At 50.8% G+C, this 19,628-nt stretch overlaps 1 long non-coding RNA gene across 1 annotated transcript in view; it reads left to right on the top strand.

Annotated features, from left to right (window-relative positions):
- The window catches only part of LOC136005739 (uncharacterized), a 43,032-nt gene extending 23,782 nt beyond the window's left edge, over window positions 1-19,250 (top strand). Inside the window, exon 3 of the long non-coding RNA XR_010608865.1 lies at window positions 18,999-19,250. This is a non-coding gene — a long non-coding RNA (uncharacterized LOC136005739). The remainder of the gene's footprint in view (window positions 1-18,998) is intronic.
- Window positions 19,251-19,628: the final 378 nt, after the last annotated feature.

Genomic DNA, 19,628 nt, shown 5'->3' with positions numbered 1-19,628 from the left:
CAAACCATCGCACACGGCACCTTCTGCTGGCACCAAACCATCGCACACAGAACATCCAGTGCCAGCACCAAACCATCGCACACAGCACCTTATGCTGGAACCAAACCATCGCACACAGCACCCTCTGCCAGCACCAAAGCATCGCACACAGCACCTTATGCTGGAACCAAACCATCGCACACAGCACCCTCTGCCAGCACCAAACCATCACACACAGCACCTTCTGCTGGCACCAAACCATCGCAAACAGCACCTTCTGCCAACACCAAACCGTCGCACACAAAACTTCCGCTGCCAGCACCAAACCACCGCACACAGCACCTTCTGCCGGCACCAAACAATTCCTCACAGCACCTTCTGCCGGCACCAAATCATTGCACACAGCTCCTTCTGCCGGCACCAAACGGTCGCACACAGAACATCCTCTACCAGCGCCAAACCATTGCACACAGCACCTTCTGCCGGCACCAAAAAATCACACACAGAACATCCGCTGCCAGCACCAAACCATCGCACACGGCACCTTCTGCCGGCACCAAACCATCGCACAGAGAACATCCGCTGCCAGCATCAACCATCGCACACAGCACCCTCCGCCATCACCAAACCATCGCACACAGCACCTTCAGCCAGCAACAAACCATCGCACACAGCACCCTCTGCCGGCACCAAACCATCGCACACAGCACCTTCTGCCGGTACCAAACCATTGTACACAGCACCTTCTGCCGGCACCAAACCATCGCACAAGGCACCTTCTGCCAGCACCAAACCATCGCACACAGAACATCCGCAGCCACCATCAACCACCGCACACAGCACCCTCTGCCAGCACCAAATCATCGCACACAGCACCTTCTGCTAGCACCAAGCCATCGCACACAGCACCTTCTGCCAGCATCAACCATTGCACACAGCACCCTCTGCCAGCACCAAACCATCGCACACAGCACCCTCTGCCAGCACCAAAACCATCGCACACAGCACCTTCTGCCGGCACCAAACCATCGCACACAGAACATCCGCTGCCAGCATCAACCATCTCACACAGCACCCTCTGCCAATACCAAAACCATAGCACACGGCATGTTCTGCCAGCACCAAACCATCACACACAGCACCTTCTGCTGGCACCAAACCAACGAACACAACACCTTCTGCCGGCACCAAACCATCGCACACAGCACCCTCTGCCGGCACCAAACCATCACACACAGCACATTCTGCCAGCACCAAACCATCGCACACAGCACCTTCTGCCAGCACCAAACCATCACACACAGAACCTTCTGCTGGCACCAAACAATCGCACACAGAACATCCTCTGCCAGCATGAACCATCGCACACAGCATCTTCTGCCAGCACCAAACCATCACACACAGCACCTTCTGCCAGCACCAAACCATCGCACACACCACCTTCTGCTGGCACCAAACCATCGCACACAGAACATCCTCTGCCAGCACCAAACCATCGCACACAGCACCTTCTGCCGGCACCAAACCGTTGCACACAGAACATCCTCTGCCAGCACCAAACCATAGCACACAGCATCTTCTGCTGGCACCAAACCATCTAACACAGAACCCTCTGCCAGTACCAAAACCATAGCACACGGCACCTTCTGCTGACACCAAACCATCGCACACAGCACCTTCTGCTGGCACCAAACCATCGCACACAGCACCTTCTGCCGGCACCAAACCATCGCACACAGCACCTTCTCCTGGCACAAAACAATCGCACACAGAACATCCTCTGCCAGCATCAACCATCGCACACAGCACCTTCTGCCGGCATCAAACCATCGCACACAGCACCCTCTGCCAGCACCCAACCATCGCACACAGCACTTTCTGCCGGCTCCAAACCATCGCACACAGAACATCCTCTGCCATCACCAAACCATCGCACACAGCACTTTCTGCCGGCACCAAACCGTTGCACACAGAACATCCTCTGCCAGCACCAAACCATCGCACACAGAACATCCGCTGCCAGCATCAACCATCTCAGACAGCACCCTCTGCCAGTACCAAAACCAGCGCACACGGCACCTTCTCCCAGCACCAAACCATCGCACACAGCACCTTCTGCTGGCACCAAACAATCACACACAGAACATCCTCTGCCAGCATCAACCATCGCACACAGCACCCTCTGCCAGCACTAAACAATCACACACAGAACATCCTCTGCCAGCATCAACCATCGCACACAGCACCCTCTGCCAGCACTAAACCGTCGCACACAGCACCTTCTGCCGGCACCAAACCATTGCACACGGAACATCCTCTGCCAGCACCAAACCATCGCACACAGCACTTTCTGCCGGCACCAAACCGTTGCACACAGAACATCCTCTGCCGGCACCAAACCATCGCACACAGCATCTTGTGCGGGCACCATGCCATCGCACACAGCACCCTCTGCCAGTATCAAAACCATAGCACACGGCACCTTCTGCTGGCACCAAACCATCGCACACAGCACCTTCTGCCGGCACCAAACTGTCGCACAAAGAACATCCTCTGCCAGCACCAAACCATCGTACACAGCACATTCTGCCGGCACCAACCCATCGCACTCAGCACCTTCTGCCGTCACCAAACCATCACACACACAACATCCTCTGCCAGCATCAACCATCGCACACAGCACCTTCTGCTGGAACCAAACCATCGCACACAGAACATCCGCTGCCAGCATCAACCATCGCACATAGCACCCTCTGCCGGCACGAAACCATCGCACACAGCACCTTCTGCTGGCACCAAACCATCACACACAGCACCATCTGATGGCACCAAACCATCGCACACAGCATCTTCTGCTGGCACCAAACCATCACACACAGCACCTTCTGCTGGCACCAAACCATCGCACACAGCACCTTCTGCCAGCACCACACCGTCGCACACAGAACATTCAGTGCCAGCACCAAATCATCGCACACAGCACCTTCTGCTGGCTCCAAACAATCGCACACAGAACATCCTCAGCCAGCATCAACCATCGCACATAGCACCCTCTGCCAGCAGCTAAGCATCGCACACAGCACCTTCTGCTGGAACCAAACCATCGCACACTGAACATCCGCTGCCAGCATCAACCATCGCACACAGCACCCTCTGCCCGCACCAAACCATCGCACACAGCACATTCTGCTGGCACCAAACCATCACACACAGCACCTTCTGCTGGCACCAAACAAGCGCACACAGCACCTTCTGCCGGCACAAAACCGTTGCACACAGAACATCCGCTGCCAGCACCAAACCATTGCACACAGCATCTTCTGCCGGCACCAAGCCATCTAACACAGAACCCTCTGCCAGTAGCAAAACCATCGCACACAGCACCTTCTGCCGGCACCAAACCATCGCACACAGCACCTTCTGCCGGCACCAAACCGTCGCACACAGAACATCCTCTGCCAGCACCAAACCATCGCACACAGCACCTTCTGCCGGCACCAAACCGTCGCACACAGAACATCGTCTGCCAGCACCAAACCATCGTACATAGCACATTCTGCCGTCACCAAACCATCGCACACTGAACATCCGCTGCCAGCATCGACCATCTCACACAGCACCCTCTGCCAGTACCAAAATCATAGCATACGGCATCTTCTGCCGGCACCAAACCATCGCACACAGCACCTTCTGCTGGCACCAAATCATCGCACACAGCACCTTCTGCCAACACCAAACCGTCGCACACAGAACATCCAGTGCCAGCACCAAATCATCGCACACAGCTCCTTCTGCTGGCTCCAAACAATCGCACACAGAACATCCTCAGCCAGCATCAACCATCGCACATAGCACCCTCTGCCAGCAGCTAAGCATCGCACACAGCACCTTCTGCTGGAACCAAACCATCGCACACAGAACATCCGCTGCCAGCATCAACCATCACACACAGCACCTTCTGCTGGCACCAAACCATCGCACACAGCACCTTCTGCTGGCACCAAACAAGCGCACACAGCACCTTCTGCCGGCACAAAACCGTTGCACACAGAACATCCGCTGCCAGCACCAAACCATTGCACACAGCATCTTCTGCCGGCACCAAGCCATCTAACACAGAACCCTCTGCCAGTAGCAAAACCATCGCACACAGCACCTTCTGCCGGCACCAAACCATCGCACACAGCACCTTCTGCCGGCACCAAACCGTCGCACACAGAACATCCTCTGCCAGCACCAAACCATCGCACACAGCACCTTCTGCCGGCACCAAACCGTCGCACACAGAACATCGTCTGCCAGCATCAACCATCGCACACAGCACCTTCTGCCAGCACCAAACCGTCGCACACAGAACATCCGCTGCCAGCATCGACCATCTCACAGAGCACCCTCTGCCAGTACCAAAATCATAGCATACGGCATCTTCTGCCGGCACCAAACCATCGCACACAGCACCTTCTGCTGGCACCAAATCATCGCACACAGCACCTTCTGCCAGCACCAAACCGTCGCACACAGAACATCCTCTGCCAGCACCAAACCATCGCACACAGCACCCTCTGCCAGCACCAAACCGTCGCACAGAGAACATCCGCTGCCGGCATCAACCATTGCACACAGCACCTTCTGCTGGCACCAAACCATCGCACACAGCACCTTCTGCCGGCACAAAACCATCGAACACAGCACCTTCTCCTGGCACAAAACAATCGCACACAGAACATCCTCTGCCAGCATCAACCATCACACACAGCACCCTCTGCAAGCACCTAACCATCGCACACAGCACCATCTGATGGCACCAAAACATCGCACACAGAACATCCGCTGCCAGCATCAACCATCGCACATAGCACCCTCTGCCGGCACGAAACCATCGCACACAGCACCTTCTGCTGGCACCAAACCATCACACACAGCACCTTCTGCTGGCACCAAACCATCGCACTCAGCACCTTCTGCCAACACCAAACCGTCGCACACAGAACATCCAGTGCCAGCACCAAATCATTGCACACAGCACCTTCTGCTGGCTCCAAACAATCGCACACAGAACATCCTCAGCCAGCATCAACCATCGCACATAGCACCCTCTGTCAGCAGCTAAGCATCGCACACAGCACCTTCTGCTGGAACCAAACCATCGCACACAGCACCTTCTGCTGGAACCAAACCATCGCACACAGAACATCCTCTGCCAGCATCAACCATCACACACAGCACCCTCTGCAAGCACCTAACCATCGCACACAGCACCATCTGATGGCACCAAAACATCGCACACAGAACATCCGCTGCCAGCATCAACCATCGCACATAGCACCCTCTGCCGGCACGAAACCATCGCACACAGCACCTTCTGCTGGCACCAAACCATCACACACAGCACCTTCTGCTGGCACCAAACCATCGCACTCAGCACCTTCTGCCAACACCAAACCGTCGCACACAGAACATCCAGTGCCAGCACCAAATCATTGCACACAGCACCTTCTGCTGGCTCCAAACAATCGCACACAGAACATCCTCAGCCAGCATCAACCATCGCACATAGCACCCTCTGTCAGCAGCTAAGCATCGCACACAGCACCTTCTGCTGGAACCAAACCATCGCACACAGCACCTTCTGCTGGAACCAAACCATCGCACACAGAACATTCGCTGCCAGCATCGACCATCACACACAGCACCTTCTGCTGGCACCAAACCATCGCACACAGCACCTTCTGCTGGCACAAAACCGTTGCACACAGAACATCCTCTGCCAGCACCAAACCATTGCACACAGCATCTTCTGCCGGCACCAAGCCATCTAACACAGAACCCTCTGCCAGTAGCAAAACCATCGCACACAGCACCTTCTGCCGGCACCAAACCATCGCACACAGCACCTTCTGCCGGCACCAAACCGTCGCACACAGAACATCCTCTGCCAGCACCAAACCATCGCACACAGCACCTTCTGCCGGCACCAAACCGTCGCACACAGAACATCCTCTGCCAGCATCAACCATCGCACACAGCACCTTCTGCCGGCACCAAACTGTCGCACAAAGAACATCCTCTGCCAGCACCAAACCATCGCACACAGCACCTTCTGCCGGCACCAAACCATCGCACACAGCACCTTCTGCCGGCACCAAACCGTCGCACACAGAACATCCTCTGCCAGCACCAAACCATCGCACACAGCACCTTCTGCCGGCACCAAACCGTCGCACACAGAACATCCTCTGCCAGCATCAACCATCGCACACAGCACCTTCTGCCGGCACCAAACTGTCGCACAAAGAACATCCTCTGCTAGCACCAAACCATCGTACACAGCACATTCTGCCGGCACCAACCCATCGCACTCAGCACCTTCTGCCGTCACCAAACCGTCGCACACATAACATCCGATGCCAGCATCAACCATCTCACACAGCACCCTGCGCCAGTACCAAAACCATCGCCCACGGCACCTTCTGCCGGCACCAAACCATCGCACACAGCACCATCTGCTGGAACCAAACCATCACACACAGAACATCCTCTGCCAGCATCAACCATCGCACACAGCACCTTCTGCCGGCACCAAACCATCGCGTACAGAACATCCTCTGCCGGCATCAACCATCGCACACAGCACCTTCTGCCAGCACCAAACCATCGCACACAGAACATCCTCTGCCAGCATCAAGCATCGCACACAGCACCTTCTGCCGGCACCAAACCATTGCACACAGCACCTTCTGCCAGTACCAAACCATCGGACACAGCACCTTCTGCTGGCACCAAACCATCGCACTCAGCACCTTCTGCCAGTACCAAACCATCGGACACAGCACCTTCTGCTGGCACCAAACCATCGCACACAGCACCTTCTGCCAGTACCAAACCATCGGACACAACACCTTCTGCCGGTACCAAACCATCGCACACAGAACATCCGCTGCCAGCATCAGCCATCTGACACAGCACCCTCTGCCAGCACCAAAACCATCTCACATGACACCTTCTGGTGGCACCAAACCATCGCACACAGCACCTTCTGCTGGCAACAAACTGTTGCACACAGAACATCCTCTGCCAGCCCCAAACCATCGCACTCAGCACCTTCTGCCAGCAGCAAACCATCACACACATCACTCTGCCAGTCCCAAAGCATCACACACAGCACTCTCTGCCAGCATCAAACCATCTCACTCAGAATATCCGCTGCCAGCACCAAACCATTGCACACAGCACCCTCTGCCAGCACCAAACCATCTCACACAGCACCCTCTGCCAGCACCAAACCATCTCACACAGCACCCTCTGCCAGCACCAAACCACCACACACAGAACATCCTCTGCCAGCATCAACCATCTCACACAGAACATCCTCTACCAGTACAAACCATTGCACACAGCACCTCCTTGCTTCTCCAGCAGAATGGGGAAGTCAGGGATGTGGTCCGGCATCTTGGGTGCTGCAGACCCTTAAGATTCTGCAAGCTCTGACAGCTGAGCATGGAATGCTGCTTGAAACAGCAGAGATATGGTCTTCTGAGAGTGTCACCTACTATTTTAAGTGCAGAGCAGGATGGGGAGTACTGGGCAATGGCCCATGGTAGTTGCAAGTCAGCCCTTCAATAACCCAGGAACAAGGAAAGAATTATGCTGAATGGTTTTTACCCATGTTCTGTCCCTTTGGAGTAACATTTTTCTGTTGGTTATCTGAAGGTAATGAGTATTTGCAGGTAAAATTGTAGAATCATTGAGTCTGGAAAATACCTTCAAGATCACCAAGTCCAACCCTTCCCCAGCACTGGCAAGGCCACCACTAACCCATGGCATTGCAGGCCTCATCTATGCAGAAAGTGAACATGTGAGTCATGTAGGGCTCGGACACATCATAAGGAGCGATCCATGGTTTTGAGGAGATTCTCAGCCCCAAACGTGGTCTTCAGGGAGACTCAAGGAAGATTAGAACATTTTCTTTGGGCCTTTGCTAAGGAGTTAGAAATCTCTCCCATCAAGTCCTATGAAAGAAGGATTAAGCATTCCCTGGGGTAAAGCTGGTTTTAAACTGTGCATTATAAACATACATAGGCTGGAGGTTCCCTAGGTCTGAGCGTGGTGCAGCTGAGAGTTGCTGCAGTATTCAGTACTCACATGTTCTGCATCCAGGCAGATGCTCTTTCTTTATTCAAAGAACTTGCTGGATGCTCCCTGTGCTCTGCTCACTTGTCCTCCTCTCTGCCTCCTTTCCCCCGACTGCTGCAGAGGAAGAAAATGTTTCCTGGATTGCAATTATTAAAATACATCCATTTTAATGAGCATTTACGATGCCCGGTTGCTGCTGCAGTGATCGTGTAGCTGGCCAAAGGTGTGTTTGAGCAGAGGCATTGCATAAGGCACCTCTCAAAGGCAAAAGGAAGAGCAGAGTAAGCTGGAGCAGCTCAGGATAGGGGAGAACAGCTGTAACAGCTGGAGGAGCAAGGAGGCTCGCTGGGAGGCAAAGACAGGGGTGTTTTTATAAGCTAAATACTCACCCACAAATCACAGAACTCCTGCCAGTTCCTTGACCTCTTGTGTTAATGAGAAGGCAGGATCTGCAGGCAATTAAATCAGGAGTCAGACTGAAGCGCTGCCAAATTTACCATAAATCACATAACAACGTTACTTAGGGCCCTGCTCCAGGGGTTATAGCATCTCCTCTCCTCTGCCTGTAGGAACACCCCACCACAACCCAGAGAACAGTTAAGTTCCTGGTCTTCCGAAAAGGCTGGGGAGAAGAAGAGCAGAGAAACCTGGAAAATATGAACCAAGCTTAACCTCAAGCAAACCCAGAGAGGAAAGGAGACTTGGAAGAGTCAAGGAGGGGGCTGAGTCATGGTGTTTGAATGCCTGGGGTCAGCGGCGCTGCCTGTTCCAGACCAACTCATGAAATCCTGGAAGTTTTGCAAGACACTGTTGGATGGTTTCTAGACCAAAGCTATGCTGTGGTTTGGAGAGTCCAACCAGCCCGCTTCCAACTGTGACATCGACTTTTCAACCTCTGTCCAGGAATCCGTGGAAGAATAACTGAATAGGACAACTGAGGGCTGACATCCCTGCCATTACTCTTGTCCTCCAGACAGGGAGGCCCAGAGCATCATGCTGGAGTATGGGTTTGGCACCAATCATGAGCACAGTAGTGGTTCCAAAGGCCACGTGGCCATTCCAGACACAGCCTGACTTGGGGACGAATCCATGTGAAGTTTGTGCCCCCTCCCCAGCACTTGTGGCACATTAATAACAACTAATTTCTTCACATGATGGAGGAAAGCCTGTGGGTTTCACAAGGGCAGGAAGAGGTATGCTCCTGTGGCTGTGTCTTCTGATACAAGCAGTGCAGAAGGGCAGGAGTGAGATGTAGACACCCCATTAGGGATGTGAACCCCTATCCTGGTGCTCAGCCACTAAGCTCCTCTGCAAAGCCTTGGGCCAAGTCTAAAGATTATGCCAAGAGCAGATCTTGAACGCCAGGTTTGGAGATGTCCACTCTGTGAGGCTTGGGAAGGGTACCACAACCACTGTCTGGCAGCATCAGGAGGAGGTGGAGGCACCAGAGGGAGCAAGGTGATCTGAGGAAAAGGGAGAAATTAGTGAGTGCAGACTCACTATCTGCATAGGGTCTGGCTCAGAGCCACAGATCAGATCTGGAGATGCAGGTGTCCTAATGCTGCTGTCTGAGTAGCTGACCCAAGGCAGCTAAAAATAAAGGCAAGTAGACAAAACATTGCCTACTTCTCTGTCAAAGCACATTAGTAACTAAGGGGGGCTTTAGAGAACCAGATTAGTGGCACAGATGGATTCTCTGCAGCCTGCCTGATGCTCATCCTGCAGCCAAGGACTTCTGTAGCACTATTCTGCCTTGTCAGTGTTTCAGGGATATCCCTGACAGCTTTCCCCTTCTTGGGGCACTAGGGACTAGTGTTTCTCTTCTGCCTATCACCTTATTTCCACCTAAGGCATAAAGATATCTTTGGGACTCCTAACCCTTTGCCAGCTTGAAATATATCTAATAGCTTCAGAGGGGGAGACAGGCAGAAGTTTCTATTCTATGGCTCCATGATACCTGCAGTCCTGGTACAGCTCTGGGGCAGCAGCACAAGAGGGACGTGGAGCTGCTGGAGCGAGGCCAGAGGAGGCCATGGAGATGCTGCGAGGGCTGGAGCAGCTCTGCTCTGGAGCCAGGCTGAGAGAGCTGGGCTGGGGCAGCCTGGAGAAGTGAAGGCTCCTGAAGGGGAGACCTGAGAGCAGCTCCAGTGCCTAAAGGGGCTGCTGGGAACCTGGAGAGGAGCTTGGGACAAGGGCCTGTAGGGACAGGCCAAGGGGAATGGCTTGAACCTGCCCAAGGGAAGACTGAGCTGAGCTCTTAGGCAGAAGCTCTTCCCTGTGAGGGTGCTGAGGCGCTGGCACAGGGTGCCCAGAGAAGCTGTGGCTGCCCCATCCCTGGCAGTGCTCAAGGCCAGGTTGGACACAGGGGCTTGGAGCAAGCTGCTCCAGTGGAAGGGGTCCCTGCCCGTGGCAGGGGTTGGAGCTGGGTGAGCTTTAAGGTCCCTTCCAACACAAACCAGTCTGGGATTCGATGTTTAATGAGGTAAATCTAACCCCCACCCCACCTTCTGCTTACCACAAATGAAGAATCATGGCAAAACACAACACTGCAGAGCACTAGCATGCTCCCAGCTTCCTTTCCAACTCATATGTATCAGGGTGAAGTGAGACCCCAGCACAGCTCTCAGTCATAAGCCTAGAAAGATGGAGAGGTAATATATACCAACCTGCTCCTTCTCCTCACCACTTTGCCCCTCACCTGCTTTCTGGGGAGCACAGGGCTCCCACTGACTCACTTGCACATCAGGAAAGCTACCCCAGCTTTAAGGGGCTCCTGAACCTCACTGAAAGCCAATAAGGGTAAAACTTTCTTCTGTTTTATTGCTGGGCTCTTACACTGGCCTCTGCTGAGCCCTGTCCGCGGCCAGCGCAATCTGCTTCTTCCTGGCTGTCTCAGAATATGCATCTCTTCTTTATTCGCCTCTCTTTTTGCTTCTCCTGGGTCTCTTTCTCCAGTTCAGGGATGCAATTACAAGTCCAGATCTCTTCTGTTTCCCATGGAGAGAGTCGCAGAGTCACCCCTGCCAGAGGGGGGATTTCAGACCTTGATCTCTGATGTGTCTCACCTCCAGTCCTTGGCCTTGCCTAAACTTTCCCAGCCCTTTCTTGTGGCTAGGAGGAGAGCTCTTTGCAGGATGCATCATCAAGAGACTTGGGTAAATCTGGAATGCGGGTGCTGTTTCCAGCAGTATGTGTTTCCCTGGAGCATTTGGCTGCTTCCTAATGGGAAAATTGTCTGCTAGGATGAATCCAAGGGCTCAAAGCTCTGAGCTCTTTGAAGAACATTATGCCCAAGTCTACCGTTTGAGGCAGGTAAGTAACATGGTTTGGGGGTTTGTTTTGTAGAAAAATAACCAGAGGTACAAAGATCCTGAGTGCAGAACATACCCACAGCAAATTTTTAGGGATTTCCCAGGCTTCTTGTTGCCATCATCCCTCCCTGTTTCTTTCTATTGCACTGTAGAAGCGCTGGAATACAGCTCACATGAGAGATGCCGTGTCTAGCATCCTTGTGCTGCACACCAGCACTTGCCAATGTGACCTTGGTTAAAACTGGAAGCCATCCCAGATCCTTTCCCTCCACTAATATATTTAGAAGCCTTTGCTGAGCCTGGCAGAGCAGCACTAACCTGTGCACTCACAAGGTGTCAGAATAAATGTGCTGTGATATATCGCTTAGGAACTGCAAAGCAGCAGGCGTGGGATTGGGCTGGGAGTCAATGATGATCGAAGAGTCATCATGTGGACCTTGAGTAAAGGCTCACTGGGAAGCAGATGATAACACTGCCCATCCCAGAGGCTGTCCAGGGATGTGTATGCTGGGTTTGAGGGAGTCTGTACTCTGCTGCTGGGAACTGCCTGGAGAGACCTTTCTGAGCTGTGCATGCTGCTGCTCGGGTTTCTGAAGCCCTGCTGAGATGAATGTCAGGATCAGCCTCTCTCTGCGCACTTCCCAACTCTTCCTGCCACTCGAGTGAAATATCTTGGCAGGAGATGATTTCTCTTTCAGGAGCATGAGAGCTGGGAGCAGTGAGCAGGGAGCTTGCTGGGGGAGGTCTTCCCACCCTGGCTATTCTGGAAGTGCCTGATTGTAGTTATGAGTTATAACACTTCACATTATCAGGACTCAAGGGAAACCTTCAGGTGACAGGCACAAGGACTGTCACCACCTCCTACCAAGACAGATAAATCTGTGTATTGCCTTCCTAACCCATGCTCAGTGAAATGCCATCTGAAAAGAGTTTCTCCCGCCTAGTTCCCCATCCCTTTCTGGTGCCACCACCGTTTAAACTGGAATAGACAGGTGGGATATACTGGTACCTGCAGGGTAATAATGTTTAAAGTAAGGAAGCTGAGAGTGCAGACAGAGCTAAATAGGGAAGCTCAATGGTATCCTACCACAGCTGAGTATCTGTAACTTCTTAGTGCATGATCTAAGCCCACAGCAAGTGTCAGGTATTTCAACCTACTAACTACTGGTCACTAACCAGAGGGAACATACAGAAACCACAGCTCCAGTGGTGATTGGTCACTTGTGTATAGAAACATGGAAACATTTAGGATGGAAAAGCCCTTTAAGCTCATCCAGTCCAACCGTTCCCCATCTCTGCCAAGGCCACCACTAACCCATGGCACTGGGGGTCATCTTTCTCAGCGTTAAAAAGATTAAACAGATGTGTGAGCTTAAAATCACTCACAGTGCTGTAGAGCCTCACTGATGCCTGCGAAGAACTCTACCTGAAGGCACTGCTGGTGTGATTTCTTCTGGATAACCTTGGAGGACTCCTCCATGAATAGAGTTTATCTGGGTGATCGGGGATGTCTGAGACAAACTCATTTCTAGCCCATATGAAGTAAGTTCACAAAAGACTTCTCGTATACAGTGATTTATTGGTGATGAGAGGTACCAGCCTGGTCCAGGCTGTATGGAGTTGTATTTGTTGTGTCCACACATGCTGTGTGTAGCAGCACAGAGCACATGCTTGAAGAGCCACCTCAAAGCTCAAAGTGTCCACCTTCTATCTTGGCTTTGTCCCTTGGCCTTTTTCCCAGCAGCATTATCTCCAAACCTTGGAGATAACTTGGCATGTTATTAGTCTACTTCTGTCTGCACTGAACCAGCCACCAAGCCCTCTCAGTCACCTGGCAGTGGCACCCATGCACATCTGGTTGCTGCTTGATGGTTTTATCTGGTCTTCTACTTGCATCTTATCATCGACATCCAACACAGAACTTGCAGAGCTGTTTGTGCTGCCCTGGAAGATCCCTGCCTGAGATCTGCTTGCGCTGAGGTAATGCTACATCCAACTGCAGCGAAGCAGGACTGGTAAAGTGACACCAGTGATAATGTGCTTTACAATGAGTCATTAATAAAGAGAAAAGTGCTCAAAGGAGACAAAGTTCCTATTAAGCTTAACAGCATTAGGCCTGTTTAGTTAAGTTTAAGAGATAATTGCTATAGTGACACATTCACATTTCTAAAGTGCAAAAACAATAGTTCCTTTTTGCAAATGTTAAGACATTTCTCTTGGAAAAGAGAAGGGAGGAAGGCATGAATAAATATCAGCTTGAGGAAATGAAGGCACATGCATCACTGAAATAAAAAATTGAGTTATAGCTTGGAGCTCATTAAAAAATAGAAAGAGGGAAAAAATAATCCAGAGATTCTCCCTGCATAGGGTTGTGCTCCTGCAGGAGGAAAGGGCTGCCTGCTGTAGCCAGCCCTGCTTGGGAGTGATTTGATATCTCTGCTGCAGGAATAAGTCTCCTGAGCACGTTATCAGGTGTTGGAAACCTCCAAGGTCACGACTTCCAGCCCAGGCACCCTGTTAATGCCAGGTAATGACCTTTTCATGGCAGCTTAAACTGGTGGAAAGCGTTAATGCTGTGGTGCCACCCTTGGCCATATGCCAGTCAGAGATGAGATGTCATGTAGTGTTGGAAGCTAAATTGGTCCAAAAAAAGAGAATTACTGAAACATCACATATCATAGAACGGTTTGGGTTGAAGGGACCTTAAAATTCATCCAGTCCCAACCCCCTGCCACAGGCAGGGACACCTTTCACTAGAGCAGCTTGCTCCAAGCCCCATCTAACCTAGCTTTGCACACCGCCAGGGATGGCGCAGCCACAGCTTCCCCCTCGTCCTGTCTCTACAGGCCCGTGTCAAAAGTTCTTCTCATCTTTCCTGTGGACCACCTTTAAGTACTGGAAGGCCACTATAAGGACTCCCTTAGAGTCAAGTGTCTGGTGGATTGCCAAGCCAACCCGCTCTGTGCCTCCTCGGACATCTCATGCACCTCCTGGCTTCAGGCAGCCCAAGTATTTCCCTGGCCTGAAGAAAGGTTTGTGCGCCTTAGAGCTTGTCTAGTTCTTCTGACTCTACCAGTTGGCCCAATAAAAGATAGCATCTCTCCACACACACTACTGACTTCAAGGAGACCTTGCATGTAGCTGGTTCTGCCCAAGACAACCTGTCACTCCTCCAGCTCAGTGCTTATCTGTGGGAACAGGGTGTGTGCAGCGGGAGCCTCTCTCTGTGTTTCCCTCCCTCTTCTGCACCTGAATGCACTCATTGTTTGTGCGTCTTTGTCGGAGGGGAAGAAGGAGGCCTGGAATGAATTGGGTCAAACAAGTTTTTCAGCTGCATGCAGGTTAGGAGAGGCCACAAGAGAAGAACCACAGCCCTTTGAAGTCAGGCTGCTCCTTCTCTTTTTCACGGGCTGTTTTTAATTCTGACAGTGAGTGATACTTTCTCAGATGGAGATCAATTCACCAAACACAGGAACAAAGGCTCTCTAAACACACCACTCACTGTCTAAGGACTTGCATGGCAATGACATATCATTGATGGAAGGCGAGGAGGCAGCTCCAGCTAAATCATGTTTGTAGTAAGGGCGAACCTTTCTTCCAGGGTCTTCCACACTAAAAACTGTAGGAACTGGGCGAAAAATAGAGTACATCTCCATTCCTAAAAAAGTAATCTGTCACCAACAGATGTGGGTAATTAGGAAGAATCAACTCTTCCAACCAAGTCAGGCTGGTGACAAGCCTTGTATTCCCCAGACATCCTCTTAGTTTTATCACTCAGATGTTAATGTGGCAGGTACTTTCAAAATGCCTGGTCGTATTGATGACATTCAGTCCATGGACAGACTTGGAGCCCGAGGTCCACAATGAATTATGTGGTCTCTGGATGTCAGTGATCCTTGGGCAGAGGAGAGCACAGTTGGCTTGGAAACGCCACACCTATCTCTCCTCATTAGTCTTGTTTTAACTTTCTGGTTACCTTTGGGTACAAAGAAGGTCTTTGGGCAGAGTCTGTAGAGTTACACGCAGTTTTGTGTTTAACTTAAACAGTCCTGAGAACAGGGACTAGGTCTTCCCCTTCTAGATGAATGCCTAGGCAATGAGCTGTAAACTCACATGTTCTCTCTCTCCCTATTCTCCAGTTAATTACTTTATACAAAACAGAGGAAGAAGCTGAACAAGCCCCACTCCGGAATAACTTGCCATGTAGCTCATCTCCTTGAAGCTGGGAAGGGGTCTTCAGCATCTCCTCAAACACTTACAGAGGTGTGCACTAACCCATGGGTTATTGAGTAAAAAGGCACAGCTTCCCAAGGGCATTATTTTGTAAGAAAGGATTAGCTTGTATGTTAATCTGGAGGAGATGGTCCAGCACAGACCCCTCAGAGTAAGGCTGCACCTCCTTCCTGTCTGCTCCCCATGGTCTCAAAATCCTCATGGTCTCATCATCCCCAGGGTCTCATCATATCTTTGCAGATGTCTAAGTCACCTCATGTGAGCAGCCTTCAGATTGTGTGATCAACTGGGCACACATCCAGAAGTGGTCTCAGGGTTAGATCTTCCCATTGTCTTTGCTGCTCAAACTCAGACTAAGATGGCATTAGGCTGACCTCTGAAGCCCTTCCCTTTGTGACATAGATGTAGCCCAGCTTCACCCACATGGATCATCTCACTCAGGGCTGAGGTTCTCCTATAAACGTGGTGCAGCACTGCTGAGCTCTCTTCTGAAGCATTTTCATGTATGCAAATTATGTTCTGCAGTTGTATTTTGACACAGGCTGAAGAGTTGGCATCACAAAACTAGGATTTCTTCCAAACCGCCACTGGGACTCCCTACGGACATTCTGGAAATGGCAGGACTCTTCCTTGGGGTTTTTGAAGAGCCTTTCTGAGATGAATAACAGAACCTGCAGAAAGGTTAGCATCAAAATAGCTGTGGAGCAAGAGCATCTGTAGGGGACATGTAGACAGGGGTTCAGTGTCACCTGCTCTGTGTGGCTGTCCTACAGCTAATGCAAGAGTCTGTATTCTGAAAAGGTCAAAAAGGCAAATAAAGAGACAAAAGACCAGCCCTTTCCAGAACCAAAGCAGATGTTCAGCCAAAACATTTGCCTGTAAGATTGTAAGATTGTATTTCCTTAAGGTTTATTAACCATTAAGTGTTTTTAGGGACGGGCTCATAAAGATAATGAACTGAACAACAAGTATAGTCAGGATTCTTTCGCAAATTATTCCCGTTGGGTTAGACAAGAGTTTGAAAAGCAAAATGCTTCGTTATGATTTTACAGCAAGAGGAGACCCTGAGCTTGGCCCTGGCAGCTCATCTCTGCTTTAACTTGCTGGTGGAGCCAGGTAACTGCTGGGTTAAGGGAGAGCCAAGCAGAGCAGTTTCATTGAGCCAGCAGCAAAGTGGTCTACTGTGAGGGTGCTGAGGCACCGGCATAGGTTGCCCAGAGAAGCTGTGGCTGCCCCATCCCTGGCAGTGTCCAGAGCCAGGTTGGACGGGGCTTGAAGCGACCTGCTCTAGCAGAAGGTGTCACTGCCTGTGGCAGGTGGTTGGAACTAGGGACTTTATGGTCCTTTCCAACCCAAACCATTCTATGACTCTATGATTTGTAAGGACTTTCCCCCTTGCAGCAATGCTAGCTTAAAGGGATTCTGCTCTCCCCACCCTGACTGCGCACTACAATACTATCATCTTGTACTCTTTAGTCGTCCTGGCATTAAAGTAGGCCAGTGAACTGATGAAGCCTAAAAATAAAGAAGGAGGGAGTTTGAAGAGGGATCTGGTGCACAAAACAGTTTCAGTCCAATTAAGTTTTCAAATGCAATCATGTTTGAAATCATTATTTTTCATCTTGTTTTGCGATGAGACTATATCTTTTTCCAAGGACATTCCCTAGTAACTATTAATATATGCTGATTTCCAGCTAAATATAACACTTTGCTAAATTTTGGTTAGTAGGTGACTATGTGATCAAAGTGGAGGTTGTGGAATATCCATTACTGAAAATCATAATAACACACGAGATGAAGCTGGGCCAAAAATCACAGCTAACCTTGCCTTGGGTGGAAGGATGGATGAGCTGAACAGCCAAGCTCCCTCCCAGCTCTATTCTGCTGTGGCTCTAGGACAGGAACACATATTTAGGTCACTGTATAAATGAATACCCATTTTTCAGAATTTTAAAACGTGGGTGTTTTACATTTTAGAACAATGGGTGTTGCACATCTATTTACTCATTTGTACCAAATCACAGAATTTAGTGGAGTTCAACTAAATTGCAGTAGACAAATGAAGTACTAATGAGTTTATTCAAATTAATTCTCATGGACCTGAGACCTATGCCTCAGCAGTTTGCAGGGGGCTGCTCTGATTTGAAGGATGAGAGAGTCAAACAGCATGGACATGAGTTGCTCCTGGCCAGAGCTATCCGGGATGAAGCCTGAATGTGTTGGATAAATAGAAAGGGAAACGTCAGCTTGTTTAAAACCAACTTAGATGGTGAAAGTCCTGTTGTCAGTGACCTAACTTGACAGATGTATGTAGTGACCAGAAACAAGGTTTCTAGAACTAGTGGATTTTCACACCTCATGTTTTCTATGCCCAGAGGATTAAAACACACCTTGTTGCTTATTTCAATTGCCAATTCTCTTCTGAGTCCTGGCTGAAGAAGTCGTTGAGCTGAGCGAGGCAAGCAAATGGAAATGAAGTGAATAGTCTCCCTGCATCTGCAGAAAAGTCAGCTTCTGTCAAAACATTCATTAGTTCCTCTAGAAACCAGGGTTTTATGTGCTTTGCCTTGACTGTGACTGCTCCACTGAACTGGCAGCATTTGCAAGTTTGGTGATTAAGGAAATTTAATAGAGTGTTATAAGCCTAAGACTTTCAAGAAGCGGTAACCCTTTGTTTTTAAAGGTATATGTAATTTAAATATAAAACCCTGCTCTAAGTGAAAACCATGAGAAGAGATTGTTTTTGGACTCCATCCAGCTGGCTTACTGCACCTCAAGTAGGAAATGGGGATGTCTTTTCTGAGTTCAGGGAAGGTCGAAGTACAGGGTGGGAAATGAGGCTTGTTCTGCTCCTGGAACCGGACCCTACGTCCATCATCTGCTCTGGTCCAGCTCTGGAGCCCTCTGGAAAAGGGTGGCTGAATATATCCACTACCTTCTCATGGTGCATGCATCCAGACAGCCTAGTTGAATGGAGAGCCCAAGAGCTGAGCAGCAGAAGTGACACATCCCAGGACAACCTGTGTATAGAATGACCATCAAGAGCTCACTTCATTTGCCTAAAGGTAGGTCTCCGCAGTCATGTGAGATGCTCTAGGTACTGAGATAGAGCCTGGTGGGCATGAAACAGGGCTCACAGGAGACATGTCATGGGGTGGTGCCTGAAGACAAGGACAGAGATGGCCTCAAACATCTCAGCTAACACAGGAGACCCCTTTTAGGCAACCCAGAGGCCCATGAGCCTGAGGTACAGCCATGCTTCCTCTCCAGTGAGGATGGGAGCCACATGGGTTAAGAGACTCCAGTTGTTGTGACTGTTCCAATCCACTTTTCCCACTGCAGGGCAAACAGCCCGGAAATCTGAAGGACTCCTGGGCAAAGCAGCTGGATGGAGCCAACAGAGAAGCCAACACAGAAACCCCCAGGACCTCTCATCTAGACCGAACCTCGCTGCCTCACCCACCACCCAGACCCAGGGGCAGGGATGCATCCAAGGCAGCAGGAGTTGGACAGGGTGTAGTGCTGAGGCTCTTTGTACTCTGATTTATTCCCAGATACTGTGTGATGCATTAAAATACTTTTCACAGTGGAGAATACGTGCTTGTGTTCACAAAGCTCAGAGCATGGAGAGAGGAGTCATCCCAGTCTCTGCCTTCCTCTCTTCCCCATTGGGGAGGTGCCACTCAACTCAGGCTGCTAAATCCACAGGCCCCTCCTGCTTCTCTACCTCTTTCTGCCGTCAGATCTGTATTTCTTGATTGTACCTGCTAATGCCGGCTTTTGCTACACCCAGGGAAGGCCAGCAACAAGCCCATCCAAGGAACTGGCAGCCGTCACTTGCATGGATGAGCTTAAGAGGGACTCTCAGCAGAGTTGTGCTAAGCTCTTTTTCTCCTGGAGGCAAAATCCTCATTCCCAAAGTACACTGCAGCCAATTTACCCTGGCCCAGAGCCTGGGAACAAGAGACTATT

Source organism: Lathamus discolor, chromosome Z (assembly GCF_037157495.1).
Source record: "Lathamus discolor isolate bLatDis1 chromosome Z, bLatDis1.hap1, whole genome shotgun sequence".
Taxonomy (NCBI): domain Eukaryota; kingdom Metazoa; phylum Chordata; class Aves; order Psittaciformes; family Psittacidae; genus Lathamus; species Lathamus discolor.
The sequence above is the reverse complement of the archived record's forward strand: the minus strand, read 5'-3'. Positions and strand labels throughout refer to the sequence as shown.